Raw genomic sequence first — 19,766 nt, forward strand, 5'->3', positions numbered from 1 at the left:
CCCTGGAAGAAGAGATTATTATATCTCAATGGGATTTTTTCCTGGCTAAATAAAGGATAAATAAAAATAAATAAAAATGTGCATCTGAAGCAATTTATGCTGTTATAGGCTGTTGACCGGTGGCTTGTGTCACTAACCAATAATAGTAGAGGGAGTATTTCGGAGCGTGCCAGAGCACTTTACGACCATGTGACTTGCCATGTGTGCCGAAAATGACAGGAAAAGTGTATGAAAGCACTTCGACTTCAGGCCATTTGATCCATCATCTAATGGCCAGAGATTTAATGTGTGAATTAAATTTGACCCTCAGTGCTGAATCCTATGGAATTAGCATTGAGGAAGCACAACAAATGATGTGATATAAATTTGAGCCGCAGTGGGCTTACGAATGGTAGAGAAAAGATGTTGATTGGGCAGAGATGATTTTGAAATTGGCTAACAATCGAACAACACCAATCAACACAGAGTTTATGAAGCCTGATAAAATGCAATGCACGTCACATGTCGTAGTTGAGTAAGACTCAAAGTATGAAGAAACTTGGTTTAGTGGTGTGGAGAATGAAAGTGTGAAATTTGACAAGATCTTCTGGACAGAGAATGTGTGTGTGCTTTCTGTGAGTTTGAATGAACAACAATTGCAGTGTTATTTAATGATGTCTTCTGGTCTCTTGCAGACTCATGGTGACAGACTGCGACCTTTGGCCTATTTTTCAACGAAACTTGATGCTGTAGCTGCAGGACTTCCACACTGCCTGAGAGCAGCGGCAGCGGCCGAGCTGGCTGTGATGGCCTCGAGAGAATTTAAGCTACTCTGATTTGACTTCAATGGTTCCACACGCAGTATCCATGATTTTGCAAGAGCAGAGAACGTCACATTTGTCTACAGCCCGATGGCTGAGGTATCATACAATTTTGTTGGACATGCCAAACATAACTGTAAAATGATGCACAACTTTGAATCCTGCTACCCTTCTGCCCACACAGGAGGATGGCGAGGAAAATCACTGTTGTCTGTCAGTGCTCGAAAAGGTGTGCACACCACATCCAGACCTTTTAGACATACCGCTTGATAATTGTGACAATGTCCTGTTTGTGGATGGGTCTGCCTCGAAAAATCCACAAACAGGTCAAAATAAAGTGGATTATGCTGTAACGACCGAATTTGAAACTCTGATGTCTGACAAATTACACTATTCTGCACAGTCAGCGGAACTGGTTGCATTGACCGAAGCGTGTAAACTGGTGGCAGATAAATGCGTGACGATATACACAGACTTGCGATACGCTTTCGGGGTCACACATGACTTTAGTGCTTTGTGGAAGCACAGAAAATTCTTGAAATTAGAAGGGAGGCCGATACTAAACGCGTCTCTGGTATTGGACCTGCCCGAGGCTATTCTATTGCCAGACAAAATTGCGATTTGTAAGTGCGCAGCGCATACTAATGATAAAAGTTTCATTTCAACAGGAAACACTAGAGCTGATATGGCTGAGGATCAGAATGAAGATAATAGTAAAAGAGCCACTTGCGCACAAGTTGACATTAATCTTTACATTTCTCCTTGTTTACAGAGCATGCAGCCTTTTTCCACAGGAGCTGAGAAGAACAATTGGAAGGCATCAGGCTGTTTATAGCATGTGGAGATCTGTTGTTGGAACGCCCCATTTTCCCAAACATTTCTTTTTTTAAATATTATGCTAAGTTGACACATGGGTTAGACCATGTATCAAAAGGGGGAATGATTGCACAGATGAAAGAATTGTGGTTTACCAAGGGCTTAGCTGCAATATTAACTGAGAATTTTTTTAAAAGATGTGTTATCTGTAAAACACACAATGTGGCACAAGGTGTCAAAACGCAACTGGTATCCCAACCAGACCTAGAAGGGCTGTTTGAGTACACATTTTGTCAATAAGGCAATAAAACAGGTGGGTCAGTTCTTAGGAATTGATATGAGAACACATTGCGCCTATCACGCCGCCAGTGGAGGCGCTATTGAATGGGAAAATCAGACAGTAAAGAACAAATTGGCAAAGTGTTGTGAGGAAACTGGACCCTCATGGGTGAAAGCACTCCCAACCTTGTTAATGTACATGAGAATGAGAAAGAGAGTCAAAACAAATTTGAGCCCATTCGAAATTCTCTTTGGTAGACCACCATTCATGACTATAGAAGGGGGAAAACGCAGGCTTCCATCAACGGATGTGTCTGAAAATGAAATGTTGAATTACTGCAAAGAAATGTCTTGTCTGTTATCCAACAGTTCTGTGCAGGTGAAAGCTGCCCAGAAGAAGGTTGCTGAGACGTTTCTGCATAAGATCAGGCCGGGGGATTACGTGGTAATTCGTGGTAATCCAAATCGTGGTCAAAAACAAGCCAGGGTCAAAACCAGAATGTAGTCCAAAAACAAACAAACAAAGAACAGGAAAGGAAACGGGAACTCGGAATACGAGGAAACTCGGAGGACGAGAAGACAGGATCACGAAAGGAAACGAAGGGTAAGGACTCCATTCAGACAACAGGAAAGGACTGGTAATTATAGGGAGGCTAATGACAATTAAGTGAAGGCACCTGGTGCAATTAGCAGGAGTGCAATTACAGTGATGAAGGGACAAGGCTAGTGGGAATTGTAGTGCCTACAGTGAAGTGCCTAAGGGGAAGTGAGCCCACTAGTGGACACCCAGGGAAACAGAGACTAGACAGCGTGACAGGCTGTCTGTTTTCAGTGTGATTCTGGTCTGTTGTGTTTCAGGGTAGCTGCTGAAACAGTGAACGCACCTCTTTAAGGAAAATAAACTTTTTTCCTTAAATATAATTTGATTCCTTGTCTCTTACACTGAGATGCTATTTGTTAGTAATTGTTTTTGCCACAACACAATGAATGGAAGAAGGGATACCGGTCTGTAGTTTTCAAGAAGCGCTGGATTTAGAGATCGTTTCTTAAGCAGTGGGCTTACCTGAGCCTGCTTGAATGCTGAGGGAAATGTTCCAGAGTGAAGAGAGGAGTTGATAATGTAAGTAAGTGAAGGTATGACTGAGGAAGAGATCGCTTGAAGGAGGTGAGTGGGGATCGGATCAAGTGGACAAGTAGTAGGATGATTGGACAGGAGAAGTTTGGAAACGTCCATCTCTGAGAGTGGGGAGAAGGAGGAGAAAGAGTGTGCGTCGGTCATTGTAAAGTTGTCCTCAGTCTGTGGTGTGGAGAATTGGTCACTGATGGTTCTTGTCTTATTTGTGAATAAAAACTGCAAAGTCGTCTGCTGTAAGAGTCGATGGAGGAGGTGGTGGCGGCGGATTAAGAAGAGAAGAGAAAGTCTTGAAGAGTGTCCGAGCGTAACAGTTGTTAATTTTGTTGTAGTAGTAGGATGTTTTAGCCGTGATTTGCAGAGAATAAAGAGAGGAGAGACTGATACACACTGAGGTCAGTAGAGTTTCTTGATTTATGCCATTTCCTCTTTGCAGCCCTGAGTTTAGAGCGATGTTCACGGAGAACCTCGGACAGCCAGGGGGCAGATGGGGCGGTGCGTGCTGGTCTAGACAACAGTGGGCAAAAGTTGTCCAAGCAAGATGTTAAAGTGGAGCAAAGAGTGTCCGTAGCACTGTTCGTGTCCAGAGCAGAAAACTAAGAGAGTGCAGGAAGTGAGGATGAAACCACAGAAGATAGGCGAGATGGAGAGAGTGAGCGTAGGTTCCGTCGAAAGGTGACCTGCGTTGGAGTGTGAGGCGCTTCAGGAGTAAGTGCTAGGTTAGCAGTAATGAGGAAGTGGTCTGAGGTGTGCAGTGGAGCAACTGAAGAGTTGTCCACAGAGCAACAGCACGTGTAGATGAGGTCCAGTTGGTTGCCTGATTTATGAGTCGCTGTAGTAGACACTAGCTTGAGATCAAATGAGGTGAGCAGAGTTTTGAAGTCAGCAGCCTGGGGCTTATCTAGGTGGATGTTGAAGTCACCAAGCAGTACCAGAGGAGTACCATCTTCAGGAAAGTTTGATAGCAGCACATCCAACTCCTCCAAGAAGTTTCCCAATTGACCTGTTTTAACAATGTTTTACTTTACATTTTGAGAATGTTTTCTGTAGAATGTTATCCTAACTTTTAAATAGAAAATTCTGGGAACTCAAATAAAACTAATGTCCTAACAATGTTTTAACTAACATTTTTAGAATGTTTTTGGAGAATGTTACCCTACCTTTTGAAAGAACATTCTGGGAACTCAAATAAAACTACCCGCAAAAAACTTGAAAAGAACATCATGGGGAAAATAATGTCCTAACAATATTTTTAATTAACATTTTTAGAATGTTTTTTGGAGACTGTTACCCTACCTTATGAAAGAACATTCTGGGAACTCAAATAAAACTACCTGCAAATTTTTTTTTTTTAAAGAACATGGGGGAAAAATGTTGTAACCACAATTGTATAACATTACTTTACCTTTTTAAAGAACATTCTGGGAACATAAATAAAACTACCTGTTGGAAACATAAAAAAAAGTTATTGTCTAAAAACATCATAAAACTGTTAAGTGAAAACATTGTTATAACAGTAGTCAATGTTATCCTACCTTTAAAGAGAACGTTCTGGGAACTTAAATAAAACCACCCGCTAAAAACATTAATAGAACACTGCCTGGTAATGTTATAAAAACATTTTTAGAACCAAAAATTTCTAGCTGGGTTGACTGCATGATCATATCATCGTATTATTTACTGCCATGCGACCTGCAAAAGTAAGGCTTGGCGAGCAGAGCAACGGGCATTGCTGCAGGTTGCTTTTTGGCGGTTATGTTGTGCTTGTGCTGCCGCGGTCTTCTTTTCCTATGGTGAAACGTCTCTCACCCAGCAGCTGAGTCTGTGAGCGGAGCGGCAGCAACTTACTCTCCGCACTCACTGATACCAGAAACACCGCTCCGCCTTCACTCCGTGGATAAATTATTTCAGTATGTTTGAAATGTTATGTTCATAACGTAGCCTATAAAAAAAAATCTAAAATAACAGGAGACTTTCAATGTCGCTATTCTGTGTAAACATTTTCCCCTACCACATGACATTGTAAGCATTACATCTATAATTACTGCTTTCTGCTGTGCAAATTTTGTTTGTGATGAAAATAACAGTACATTTTCGTCAGTTATTTTATCTAAAAACATCGATGAAGTTCTTAAAGATTTCAAAATCATTCAAAATCAGATACTGATAATGTAGTAGCTAGCACTGTAAGATTACATTTGTTTGAATGCATTATTGCGAAAGCGATTGTGTGTGAATTAGGCCCCACCATAGCACATAGGCCCCACCATAGCACAGAAACTGCACTTGTTAAAATTACAAATGACCTGCTTCTTGCGTCAGATCAAGGCTGCATCTCATTTCTAGTCTTACTTGATCTTAGTGCTGCGTTCGACACCATAGATCATGACATACTCATAGATCGATTACAAAACTATACAGGTATTCAAGGGCAGGCTCTAAGATGGTTTAGATCCTACCTGTCCGATCGCTACCATTTTGTTTACTTAAATGGGGTGTCATCTCATTTATCATCAGTAAAATATGGAGTGCCACAAGGATCCGTCCTAGGTCCCCTTCTATTTTCAATATACATGTTGCCCCTTGGTAATATTATTAGAAAATACGGAATAAGCTTCCACTGTTATGCTGATGATACTCAGCTATATATTTCAACGAGACCAGATGAAACTTCCCAATTATCTAAGCTAACAGAGTGTGTTAAAAATGTAAAAGATTGGATGACAAATAATTTTCTCCAATTAAATTCGGATAAGACAGAGATATTAATTATTGGACCAAAAAAACACCACACAGAATCTTGTAGATTACAATCTGCAACTAGACGGATGTACTGTTACTTCCTCTACAGTCAGAAATCTGGGTGTTATATTAGACAGCAATTTGTATTTTGAAAATCATATTTCCAATGTTACAAAAACTGCATTCTTCCATCTTAGAAACATTGCCAAGCTACGAAACATGTTATCTGTTTCTGATGCAGAAAAGCTAGTTCATGCATTCATGACCTCTAGACTGGACTATTGTAATGCACTTCTAGGTGGTTGTCCTGCTTCGTCAATAAACAAGCTACAGGTAGTCCAAAATGCAGCAGCTAGAGTCCTTACCAGGTCAAGAAAATATGATCATATTACCCCAATTTTACAGTCTCTGCACTGGCTACCTATTAAGTTCCGTATCTGTTACAAATTATCATTACTTACCTATAAGGCCCTAAATGGTTTAGCTCCTGCGTACCTAACTAGCCTTCTACCACGCTACAACCCATCACGCACCCTAAGGTCACAAAACGCTGGACTTTTGGTAGTTCCTAGGATAGCAAAGTCCACTAAAGGAGGTAGAGCTTTTTCACATTTGGCTCCCAAACTCTGGAATAGCCTTCCTGATAATGTTCGGGGTTCAGACACACTCTCTCTGTTTAAATCTAGATTAAAAACGCATCTCTTTCGCCAAGCATTCGAATAATGTATCTCTTAAATTGTGAGTGTAGTTGCATCTGCATTTTTATTCTTTAGCTTGGGTTAAACTAATTTTACTTTGTTGGATCAGCAGCTATGCTAATGATGTCTCTATTTTGTTTCTATGTTTTGCCACGGGATTTACATCCCGTGGTAACTAGGATTTACACAAGCTCCAGTCTGGATCCAGAACACCTGAGAAGAGATGATGCTGACTCTCAGAGGACCCAAGATGATCCTAACCTTGAATCAACAAACAGAACTAACAATTATTGCTACATGTGTGACTGCATCATATAATTACTATTAATTAATAATATTGATAGTTCATCATCTAGCTGACTACGTCTTGTATTATTATTATTATTTTTATTTTTCTAAAATCCTGTCAAACGTGCACAAACTACTAGCTACTACTAAATATTGTAGAAACATAATTTTCTGTAAAGTTGCTTTGTAACGATTTGTATTGTAAAAAGCGCTATACAAATAAACTTGAATTGAATTGAACTTGAATTGAATGTGCTGTATCTGTTCAAATCATGCTTTAACCAGAAAATAATCAGTAAAAGGAACAGACAAACTCCTTGAGAACTAGCCTGTAACTTCCCGCTCGACTATTGCAGTCATTATAACCTTCTGATCAAGCCATAGCTAAATATGTTTAACGTGAATTCTTGCTGAATATGCAGTTATATTACGGGCTGTTGGCATGAATTGTACTGGTAATGGAGCACTCTTGGAGCGAGTGAAAACCACGACACTCAGATTTTTAAAGAAATCCGCTCCTCGCTCCAGTCAGAACAAACAAAAAACTATGTAAATTACACATTCGAGATAAAATCGATTTATCACAAAGCCCTACTTGCTTTCATATAATTTAATTTAAAAAATTGCAGGTTTAAATGCAGGTGTGTAAAATGTGTGCAAGATTTGCACGGCACATGTGATGCTGAGTGCGATGTGCAGCATTTATTCTTATTTGTTATTTGAAAAATATATCTACAGCAGTGGTTCCCAACCTTTTTTAACTCGCGACCCACACAACCAAACACATGTTTGCGCGGCCCACTGCACAAAAATTAACTGACCCCCTATTGTTGGGTTAATAACTTAGTACTTAGAAGCTAGATTGTTAACTGTCTTTATCAAATGAACTGGCAATTAACAGAAAAAAACTCAGGCTGGCACCGCTTGGCTGCTGTTGTTCTGTAGCATATGCAGCAAAAATATCTAAGATAAATTAGCAGTTTATTTTTAAACCAATCAGTGAGCTTGAATAGTGGAAGCATAGTTACAGTTTAATATTTATTTTTTCTTATTTAATTATATATGAAATTATGTTATTATGTTATGACATTTTTACATATATGAACAATATTATTATTTCTTTTAAGAGTATTTGGCGGCCCACATGCAATACCATCGCGACCCACTAGGGGGCCGCGGCCCACAGGTTGAAAACCACTGATCTACAGAAAGCTTGAAATGTCTTTTAATGCATGTGCTTGAGCGTGGAATATATGAAGACCTGATTATGTAAATTTAATATAAACGTCTGATTAGATGAATAATGAAAAATTAACTTGTTACTAGAAAAATCTTACGTGGGGGCAGACCACGAGTCCTATCTAAACCTGCTCAGTTCCCTTCATAAGACACTGTCCATATGAAAGAGCAAGAGATTTACACCTTTATCTCGACCCCCACAAGCTATACAGAACTACCCCCAAAAAAACCCAACCCCCTCCAGCTGAACTGAATTCTGTCTGTTTTTTGGCTGTGAGTAACGGTGTGCTGTCATGCTACTGGGTTGAAACATGCCTGTACTCAGCAGCCCTACTCTTTATATTCATTATTTTCTTGCAGCCCATATTATTATTTTCAAAAGACCATAGTAATAATAACAGATTATCAATTTATAATTAATCATTATTTTACAAAAATTTGTGAACATATCCCACTGCGCAATGTGTCGTCAGAGTGACGTCTTTTTCATGTAATTACCCAGTTCAAATGTTGAATGTCAAAATGACGTCCAAGTTGGGTCATGGTTGGACGTCCAAATATTGGACCTAGTTTGGATGTCGAATAGATGTTCAGAAATGGTCATGGACTGACGGACCGACGTCCAGTGTTTAGTGGGATAGCATTTGCGGAAGGTTTTAAGACCAAGCAGAATCTTCTGCAGCTGCTCCCGCCTCACAGCGTGTGGGACTCCGCTAACTGACGCAGCTTCACCGTCTGTGGTTTGAATTTACTAAATCAGACTGAGGCTAATACAACTTATTGATCATGAGCCCAACATTTAGGAAGGCAGGAAATCATTCAGTCTGCCTGAAGGAAGACGTATTTCATTGTAAGTTAATGCTGTTAAATAGAGAGAGAGAAAGAGAGAGAGAAAAAAAAACTAGTCTAGGGCTAATCCTAAACTTGGAGCTCATTATATTGAAGTACAAATCCAAACACCAGAAGAAACCATTACTTTATAAGTGTTCTTCAATTGAAAAGTATGCATTTTATTTATTCACACCCTATATGGTTGAAATAAAATTTTCACAACTTTAAGTTCCATTGTTTAAAAAAAGGCTTTATTGGCTAATGTTTCATAGACCTTCAGTTGTTATGCTCTAAAATCCAATGCCATTTTTAATTTTACAGTATTTTCACCTCCTAAATCACTAACCTTTAAAGCCACAATTCTATAATGGTCAAATTTATTCAGGCCGATGGCATTTTTTATGACATTATTTTATTAATATTAATATTTTATTTTATTTTTTTATAATTGTAGCCTACATAAATAGGTGAAGCAAAACAAATATTTGGATTGGTCCCTAATTTTTCCCTTATTTTCGTAAAGAATAAACACTTATTTTTTACAAGAATAAACATGATAACATATTATTAATTCATAGAAATAATTTAAGCAATTAAAATCTAAAGTCAAAGTCAAAGTCACCTTTATTTATATAGCGCTTTAAACAAAATACATTGCGTCAAAGCAACTGAACAACATTCATTAGGAAAACAGTGTCAATAATGCAAAAATGATAGTTAAAGGCAGTTCATCATTGGATTCAGTTATGTCATCTCTGTTCAGTTAAATAGTGTCTGTGCATTTATTTGCAATCAAGTCAACGATATCGCTGTAGATGAAGTGTCCCCAACTAAGCAAGCCAGAGGCGACAGCGGCAAGGAACCGAAACTCCATCGGTGACAGAATGGAGAAAAAAACCTTGGGAGAAACCAGGCTCAGTTGGGGGGCCAGTTCTCCTCTGACCAGACGAAACCAGTAGTTCAATTCCAGGCTGCAACAAAGTCAGATTGTGCAGAAGAATCATCTGTTTCCTGTGGTCTTGTCCTGGTGGTACTCTGAGACAAGGTCTTTACAGGGGATCTGTATCTGGGGCTCTAGTTGTCCTGGTCTCTGCTGTCTTTCAGGGATGTAGAGGTCCTTTCTAGGTGCTGATCCAGCATCTGGTCTGGATACGTACTGGATCCGGGTGACTGCAGTGACCCTCTGATCTGGACACAGACTGGATCTGGTGGCGACAGTGACCTCGGAACAAGAGAGAAACAGATAAATATTAGCGTAGATGCCATTCTTCTAATGATGTAGCAAGTACATAGGGTGTTATGGGATGTGTTTCCGGTTCCGGTTTACCTAATTAATGCAGCCTAAAAATCCTTTAACGGATTTGGATAATAAAAGCATATTAGTATGTTATGTGTTTGCCAGGTTAAAGAGATGGCTCTTTAATCTAGATTTAAACTGCAAGAGTGTGTCTGCCTCCCGAACAATGTTAGGTAGGTTATTCCAGAGTTTGGGCACCAAATAGGAAAAGGATCTGCCGCCTGCAGTTGATTTTGATATTCTAGGTATTCTAGGAGTTTTGAGAACGTAGCGGACGTAGAGGATTATAATGTAAAAGGAGCTCATTCAAATACTGAGGTGCTAAACCATTCAGGGCTTTATAAGTAATAAGCAATATTTTAAAATCTATGCGATGCTTGATAGGGAGCCAGTGCAGTGTTGACAGGACCGGGCTAATATGGTCATACTTCCTGGTTCTAGTAAGAACTCTTGCTGCTGCATTTTGGACTAGCTGTAGTTTGTTTACTAAGCGTGCAGAACAACCACCCAATAAAGCATTACAATAATCTAACCTTGAGGTCATAAATACATGGATTAACATGGATTAACTAAAGTGCTTGTGGTTTTGGTTTATTAACCAAAATAATTTTTTCTAACACCAATGATGACTTTTACATCAACTGACTCTGACATCAACACAGTATCACAAACACTTCCAGGTTACTCCTTCCGGTTCAGGCACACGTCAGCAGTCCTTTTCTCTCTCGACAGCTCCTGTTTCTCCTGGCGTTATATACTCTCTCCACGCCAATTACTGAAACAAGAGACAGGTGTTGATAATTTCCGTCCAAACCACTCACTCACCGTTCGTCTCCTGATTCTCTCTCACACTGCAGACTTCGCTAAACCACACACAGGAACTGCGGGGAATAGAGCCGAAGGTAAATGTCCGTGGCTGAGTGAACATGCGAAGAGTGGATGAGGTTCAAAGGTAACACAGACATCCAGCGCATACAACACTAAAGCATACGGACAGGGAAACCACATTAAACAAATAACAACGATCTCACAAACACAAGACGTGAGACAAGCCAATATATAGTGGATGAGTAATGTGTGACAGCTGTTGCTGATGACAATTAACGGAGACGCCCACAAGCTAATCAGTGCAGACGTGAAACACAGATTTCACCACAAAGTGCAAACACCCCGAGATCACGGTTTACCAACCGTGACAGTACCCCCCCCCCCTCTAAGAACTCCTCCTGGAGTTCCCAGAAGGGCCTTCCTGCTGATTGTAGTCATCAATAAGGGAGTGATCCAATATGTCCCTAGCAGGTACCCAACTCCTCTCCTCCGGACCGTAACCTTCCCAGTCCACCAGATACTGGAATCCTCGTCCCCTCCGTCTAGAGTCCAGAATACGATTAACCGAATATGTCGGTTCCCCATCTACAAGACGCGGCGGGGGAACCGGAGTAGGCAGATTAATACGTGCATAAAACACGGGTTTAATTTTGGACACATGAAAGGCAGGGTGTATCCTCCTGTACGCCGGAGGTAGTTTGAGGCGGACTGTCACCGGAATAATGATCTTGGTGATAGTGAACGGGCCGATAAATTTGGGAGCTAATTTATTAGAAACGGATCGCAGAGGAATGTTACTAGAAGAAAGCCACACTTTTTGACCCACGACGTAGACGGCAGGCTTTGACCGGTGGCGATCGGCCTTGGCCTTAGTGCGCTCCCTCACCCGGAGCAGAGTCTCGCAGGCTCTGGTCCAGGTGCGGTGACACCTCTGGACAAACGCGTGAGCGGAGGGGACCGCGACTTCAGATTCCAGACTGGGAAACGCTGGTGGCTGGTACCCTACGCTACACTGAAACGGAGAGAGGCCCGTAGCTGACACTGGCAACGAATTGTGGGCGTACTCCACCATAGAGAGTTGTTGACTCCAGGAAGAAGGATTCTTGGAGACCAAACATTGCAACGTCCTCTCTAAATCTTGGTTGGCTCACTCAGATTGACCGTTGCTTTGGGGATGATAACCCGAAGACAAGCTAACAGACGCTCCTAACAATTTGCAAAACTCTTTCCAAAATTTGGATATAAACTGAGATCTCCTGTCCGAAACCACGTCTACCGGGAGGCCATGAAGCCGACACACGTGATATAACCGAAAAACAGAAAAATCAAAAACAGTGACCGCTGTCTCCTTGGCTGTCGTTAATTTGGGCAAGGGAATGAAATGTGCCGCCTTCGAGAACCGGTCCACTACGGTCAAAACGACCGTCATGCCATTAGAGGGCGGGAAGGCGGTAACAAAATCTAGAGCGATATGTGACCAAGGTCTCGAAGGGACAGACAGCGGTTGAAGAAGCACATCAGGAGGTCGGTTAGATGACTTACCACTGGCACAAACTGAGCAAGCCAAAACAAAATCGCGGACATCGCGAGCCATATGTGGCCACCAGAATCATTGTCTAACTAACCCATTAGTTCTACTTATCCCTGGGTGACAAGCCATATTAGAACAATGACCCCACTGAACAACTTCGGACCTTAACTCCTCCGGCACAAATAAACGGTTCGGTGGGCAACCAGATGGGGGCGTTACGGTAGTCAATGCAAGGTCGCAGAGAACTATCCTTCTTACCCACAAAAAAGAACCCCGCCCCCGCTGGAGAAGAGGAAGGACGGATGAACCCAGAGGCTAAGGAATCAGAAATGTATTTCTCCATGGCCTCCCTCTCAGGAATAGAAAGAGAGTATAACTTGCCCTTAGGCGGAGACTTACCTGACACTAAGTCTATAGCACAGTCGTAGGGACGATGCGAAGGAAGAGAAGCAGCACGGGACTTACTGAACACTTCCTTCAGGTCCAGATACTCAACGGGCACATTTGGCAAAACCATGTTCTCCTTCTGAAAGACAGAAACAGGGACAACAGAACAAGCAGAAACCAGACAAGACTCATGACATCTTTCACTCCACAATGTGCAAGTGTTAGAACCCCATTCCACTCGTGGATTATGTTTGGACAACCAGGGGTGACCTAAAACAATGGGAGCAACAGGGGAGTCCATGAGAAAAAAGGATATGGTTTCTTGATGGTTTTCAGACGTGATCAGTGTGATGGGTTCTGTATGGTGCGTGACGTGAGGCAGTTCCTGGCCGTTGAGTGCGGTGACATGGATGGGGAGAGACACAGGAAGGACAGGAATGTTCAAGTGATGTGCAAGTGATGAATCAATGAAATTACCTTCGGCTCCGGAATCCAGAAGGGCGTAACACTCGTGATGTAGGAAGGAGGGTCGATGATGTAGGTGAGGACTTCTCAGCGGAGATCCCACCCGATAGTAGCCTCAAATTTACTACCGGGCTGGCTCTTTTACCGGGCATGAGTAGGTGTTATGAGCAGAGCCTCCACAGTACAAACACAGTCCTTGGGACCTCCGCCGTTCCCTCTCCCTCCGGGACAGCCGAGTTCTACCCACCTGCATGGGCTCGTGGTTGTCGACAGAACCGACCGTGTTCTCTCGACTCAAGTGCCCCCTAGCAGGAGAGATGGTAGATCTTGAAGGACTGGGTTGGCGGCCCAAGCGATTAATCCCTGCGTCAACTCGTAAAGCCAGTTTGATGAGTCAGTTGAGAGTGGGGGGCAGCTCGAGGAAGTAGATCTCCTGCTGAACACGGTCGGATAACCCATGCAGGAATCTATCCCACTGCGCCGCCTCGTTCCACTGGCACGCGGCCGCCAGGGTTGCGGAACTCGATGGAGTAATCAGTGACGGAGGAAGAGCCTTGCCGGAGTTCCGAGAGTCGATTAGCGGCTTCCCTGCCGCTGAGTGAACGTGCGAAGAGTGGATGAGGTTCAAAGGTAACACAGACATCCAACGCATACAACCCTAAAGCATACGGACAGGGAAACCACATTAAACAAATAACAACGATCTCACAAAAACAAGATGTGAGACAAGCCAATATATAGTGGATGAGTAATGAGTGACAGCTGTTGCTGATGACAATTAACGGAGACACCCACAAGCTAATCAGTGCAGACGCGAAACACACAGATTTCACCACGAAGTGCAAACACCCCGAGATCACGGTTAACCAACCGTGACATTGGTGAGGTCCGAATAATTAGGAACAAACCATCTATAATATCCCTCCAGCCCCAAAAACTGTCTTACCTCCTTTTTGGTCTTGGGACATGGACAGATCTTGTCGGCTGTCTTGCCAATTTGGGGATGTACCTGTCCATGTCCCAGATAGTAGCCCAGATACCTTACTTCCACACGCCCAATCGCACACTTCTTTGGGTTGGCCGTAAGTCCAGCTCCCCTCAGTGACCTCAGGACAGCCCTCAGATGCTATCGGCTAAAACTATCGGCTCGCCCAGTTACTATTGGATTCTTCTATTACTCCCATTTCAAGCAATGCGCCTAATTCAGCCTGAACTACCTTTTTCTTGTGCTCAGGTAAGCGCCACGCCTGGCTCTGTCTCTATATGATATCAGGTTTGTACGGCCGGGTAGGGGCGAGAACACGTCGGCAAATTCTGCCTGTAATTTCGTTAGATCAGTGAGCTGGGACGGTGAAAGGTGATCTCCCCCTGGGGCCAGGGAGAGGGATTGTGGGCCAACATCACTGATTCCACCTCATTCCATTTTTTAGTAGGTTGAGGTGATAGATCTGACGTGCCCCGTTCCTATCAGACCGTATTACCTCATAATCGAGTTCTCCGACTTGTCGTGCGACCTCAAACGGTCCCTGCCATTTAGCCATTAACTTAGAGCTTGACGTTGGGAGTAATACAAGTCCTTTCTCTCCCAGTGCAAATTTGCGTAATCTAGTTCCCCTGTTATACAGCTGGCTCTGGTGGTCCTAGGCTTGTAACAAATTCTCCATTGATAGCCATCCAAAATGTGTAGCTTTGTTCACAAGTCCAGCACATACTGAATTTCGTTTTTGCTTTGAGATGGCCCCTCCTCCCAAGTTCCTCTCAGGACATCTAGCACCCCTCAGGGCTGGTGTCCGTAGAGAAGCTCAAAGGGGGAAAACCCCAACGGACCTGTTGAAAAGTATCTTTCCTGTCCTATACATACAGTCGGCATCTAGTCATAGTTGAGGGCGGAGTCGGCGTGGGGGAAAACACAGCGAACATTGTGTGTATTTGAATGACAAAAATGCACATATTGAGCGCTCATTCCCAGAGACGCGTAGAACTATTCTAGTCTCTTTTAACTTTAATATTCATATACACTAGTCCATATCAATATTTGATTAATTTTACAGCCCTACTGTAGATGTATTCATTCAAAAATAGCCATATTCCGTGATGTTCTGTTGTAGGTCCATTTGTGACTGGATTACGTGATTCTATCTGTGTCGCTTCGCAAACACAGACGGGGTGAATTTATGAATGAAAGTGTAAAAGTTCAGACACAGAACCAAGTTGTTACGTTTCCTCACGCTTTTTAGTTTTGCTTCAGGAAGAATAATAAGGCTAATTATATATGCATGCCACTTTCTGAAACAACCTTACACAGTTTTGATAACGTTATAATGAACACAATAGTGTGATGAAAGGCAGACTGCAAACACACACATGCTTAGTCTTGGGATTCCACAACTTCCCTTGATCATCCTCACAATTTATTGCTTGAAGCCATTTTGTCCTCCTTTCTGGTTCTGTATGTTTATTAGGAAGGATGTAGAACTTTAATTAATAATTTGTTATTTATTGGAGGTACAGAAAACGACACAGCAACTCTTCGGCATGATTGTCCCATGTATTTCAATTGGCGCCAAGGCAATGTTTTCCCCCACGGGCTAAATCTACATCACGTGACGGGGCGTTCCCGGGGGCATTCCCAGACCAACCGTCTGTATGTATGGAAGTCTTCAGCTTTTAAGAACAGCTGGGTTTTCCAGTAGTGGGTGGGGTTAATGCACAAACGGCAATCCCATTGGCTGGCGCTCACCTATTTTCGTCCCTGTTTTGATTTCAGCAAATCGGTTCAAGCGAACACACAAAACCTGATTAATATTCATGAATCCAGCTGCTCATTAATCCTTAGTAATCCTTAGTGTGTTTTGTAGGTCTTATTATTAGAATCCGTATCAATATTATCCTATCAGTATTTTTGTTAGTTTTTTCCAAAATGTCAGAAACATTGAATGACATATAAAACAACCACCTCTCAAGTTAAAATGTTCAGTTAAAATGACTAATATGCATTCAAACATGGTTATCAAATTTACTTCTAATTACTTAAGTTATATTAAATAATACTTGATTATTATAAAGCTTGACTGACTGATGTTAAAAGTGTATTTAAAAAAAACTGTGCCATTTTAACCCAACCTGTAACCCAACTATGGGTTGGTATTTGCATTTATTCATTTAGCTGACGCTTTTATCCAAAGCGACTAACAATTGCTACATATGCCAGAGGTTGCACACCTCTGGAGCAACTAGAGGTTAAGTGTCTTGCTCTGGGACACATTGGTGTCGCACAGTGGATTTGAACCCGGGTCTCTCACACCAAAGGCATGCATCTTTTCCACTGCGCCAACACCACCCCCTGTAACCCAACTATGGGTTGGTATAGCACCTTCCCATCTGTGGGTTATTTCAACCCAACCCATTGGGTTAAAATCCTGTTGGGTTAAAAGTTAAAAATAAAAATACAACTGACATTTTCAAGATGTACAAATGTGCCAATTCATATTCATATCAAAACACACAAATGTGCAAATACAGTTCACAGCTATGGCCTAATGGTTAGAGAGTTGGACCTGTAACCCAAAGGTCGTTTGGTGTTGGCAGGAGTTGTAGGTGGAGAGAGTGAATGAACAGCGCTCTCTTCCACCTTCAATACCCATGGCTGAAGTGCCCTTGAGCAAGGCACTGAACCCCCAGTTGCTCCCTGGTTGCTGGATATATAGCTGCCCACTGCTCTGGGTGTGTGTTCACTTCTCACTGCTGTGTGTGTGCACTTGGATGGGTTAAATGCAGAGCACCAATTCTGAATATGGGTTACCATACTTGGCAAATATTACGACTTTCAAATAAAATGAACATAACATATAATAAAATAAAATATATACTGCTGGACCAAACTACTGAAGATCAATAAAATAAAAAAGTTTTTTACTGATTACTAAATACAAAGATTTTAAGGAGGAGACAGTGTGTAGAAGAAACTATTAAAGACTATGTTCCAAAAACTCTCAAATGGGAGCAGAGGGCTTTAGGTAGTAGATGTCATATACTAAGAAAAGTTTGAAACACAGATCGACTGCTTGTAGTATTGTCTCCTGTTCCATCGCCTACCCGTTTAAAATAATAAAAACTTGGGGGGAGTTTTCCTTGTCACCAAGCACCAGGACATGTGGATTCTGGCTTGTCTCGTGATTCAAGTACAGCACTAATTAGTGCCAACCTTAAAAGAATTAAAAAAAAAAAAGTTCAGTTAACATGCATTGTGATGATATTTAATTGATACACTCACTTTACAAATGAGTGAATTTAAATGAGTTTAAAGCTATAGCGAATTTAAATTGGTTAAAGTGATAATTCACCCAAAAATTTAAAATGTGTCATAATTTATTAAATTTTTTTTAAATATCTTCTTGGAACGATCTTGTATTGTACAACGTGTGTCTTATACAAAATGAATAAAGGTGACTTGATTACACAGGGCACTGTAATTTTAAGTGTTGCTTTTACTTACAGGTGGAATGTCAATGAAGGACCGCTTCATTTCCGTGTATGATGTGCACACCATTTTTCCATTTGTGTGGTATGGTGCAGATGGCTAAGTCTACAGTTAGATTTTTACAGTCTTTGTGGGGATCTACTTTCATTTGCACTAAGAGACAGACTAAACCAGTTCTCTTACGAGAGCTCTCTCGTACTGCGTCTTAGCTAAGACGCTACGGGAAAAGTCTCTTTTCACGAAATACTGAAGCAAAAAATTATTCTTAATTTTGTATTTTTGTAAAGCGCATTTGCAGCAGTACACAGCCATAGGCGTGATGGCTCGTTCGCTCATTGGCTTGTTCTGCGGCAACTGCACAGCCTATCGAGCGCAGGCTGATGCAACATCAGACCAATAAGGGCGCTTCGCGCCCTTCTTGCCACTTCCCGCCGAAACGGGTGTGGCTCAACCTATAAAAGGAGCTCGAAAAGGCTGACTCACCTGATTTTTCATCTCTTCAGCGAAGCTCACGCATCGCTGGATCACGAGGAAGCAAGCGCCGTCTGGAAGAGCATATCAGCAGGACGAGCCATCCTGAATCCGCTGGCACCGCCGCCTTTCACTGCCGTTCCTGCTGCGCTATCCGGCGCCCATATCCTTTACAATCCTTGTTCTGTAATATTCTGTGTGTGTGTTCGCCCTGCGACGCACATTCACAAAAGAGCTGCGTCTTTTTAAAGATGCCTTCGTGCGGCTCGTGCAGAACCCCGCTCAGCGAAGGAGATCGTCACGTCATCTGCGTCTCCTGTCTGGATGAAGACCATGCAGCGCTCGCGCTCGCTGATGGCGGATGTCCTCATTGCGAGTTGATGCCTATGGTGACTCTGAGGACTCGCCTGGCATCCTTCTCGAAGCCTGCATTTCGTCAGCATCTGCCCGCTGTGATCAGCGCGCTCCCCGCCTCAGATGTGCAGCACACTCGAGCGCCGCCGTTGCCCAGTCAACAGAGCGCGTGTCGCATCCAGCCCTTAGCCATTCATACAGATGCATGGTCAGCGCTTCCAGGGGTTTCGGATTGGGTGCTAGGCATTATAAAGAGAGGCTACTCGCTACAGTTTTCTCGACGCCCACCGCGCTTTTCAGCGCGTCGAAACTACGGTCAAAACAGAAGTAGCACACATACTTCGGGCCGAATTATCAAAACTGTTGAGCAAAGGGGCTGTAGAGCCTGTGTCTCAAGCTCAAAGCGAGGGGGGGCTGTACAGCAGATACTTTCTGGTGCCCAAGAGAGACGGGGGTCTCAGGCCCATACTGGATCTAAGACAGCTGAACAAGGCATTGATGAAACGCAGTTTCAAAATGCTCACGACCAGGAAGCTCCTCGCGCAGATTCGCAGAGGGGACTGGTTCATGTCAATAGATCTGAAGGACGCGTATTTTCAAATACAGATAGCGTCAAACCACAGGCGGTTTTTGAAATTCGCCTTCGAGGGCCAGGCATACCAGTTTGCAGTCCTGCCATTCGGCTTGTCCGTAGCTCCTCGTACGTTTACGAGGTGCATGGATGCAGCGCTCGCTCCTCTCAGACTCAGAGGCATACGAGTGCTGAATTATTTGGACAACTGGCTGGTTCTGGCCCGATCACGAGCGGAGCTCGTGGACCACAGGGCCGTTTTACTCGATCACCTCGAGAAGCTCGGCCTCAGTGTCAATTGGGCGAAGAGTTCGCTGAACCCCAGTCAGACGATCCTGTTTCTGGGTATAGTTCTGAACTCATGTTCCATGACGGCACGACTGTCACCACAGCGCACGATGGGCATTCAGCGTGCAGCGAGTTCTTTCCGCTACGCCGCGACTGTGTCGCTCAAACACTGTCAAAAGATGCTGGGTCTCATGGCCTCAGCATCTCCGGTTCTGCGGCTGGGCCTGCTCCGCATGCGCCCCCTGCAGTTCTGGCTGAAGGCTTGGGTG

At 42.8% G+C, this 19,766-nt stretch overlaps 1 long non-coding RNA gene across 1 annotated transcript; it reads left to right on the forward strand.

Moving 5' to 3' along the window:
- The first annotated feature begins 651 nt into the window (after window positions 1-651).
- Window positions 652-1,333, forward strand: LOC132125214 (uncharacterized). The gene is made up of 2 exons (XR_009426870.1): window positions 652-1,242; window positions 1,274-1,333. It is a non-coding gene; the product is annotated as an uncharacterized LOC132125214 (long non-coding RNA).
- Window positions 1,334-19,766: the final 18,433 nt, after the last annotated feature.

Source organism: Carassius carassius, chromosome 43 (genome assembly GCF_963082965.1).
Source record: "Carassius carassius chromosome 43, fCarCar2.1, whole genome shotgun sequence".
In the NCBI taxonomy this organism is placed as follows: Eukaryota; Metazoa; Chordata; class Actinopteri; order Cypriniformes; family Cyprinidae; genus Carassius; species Carassius carassius.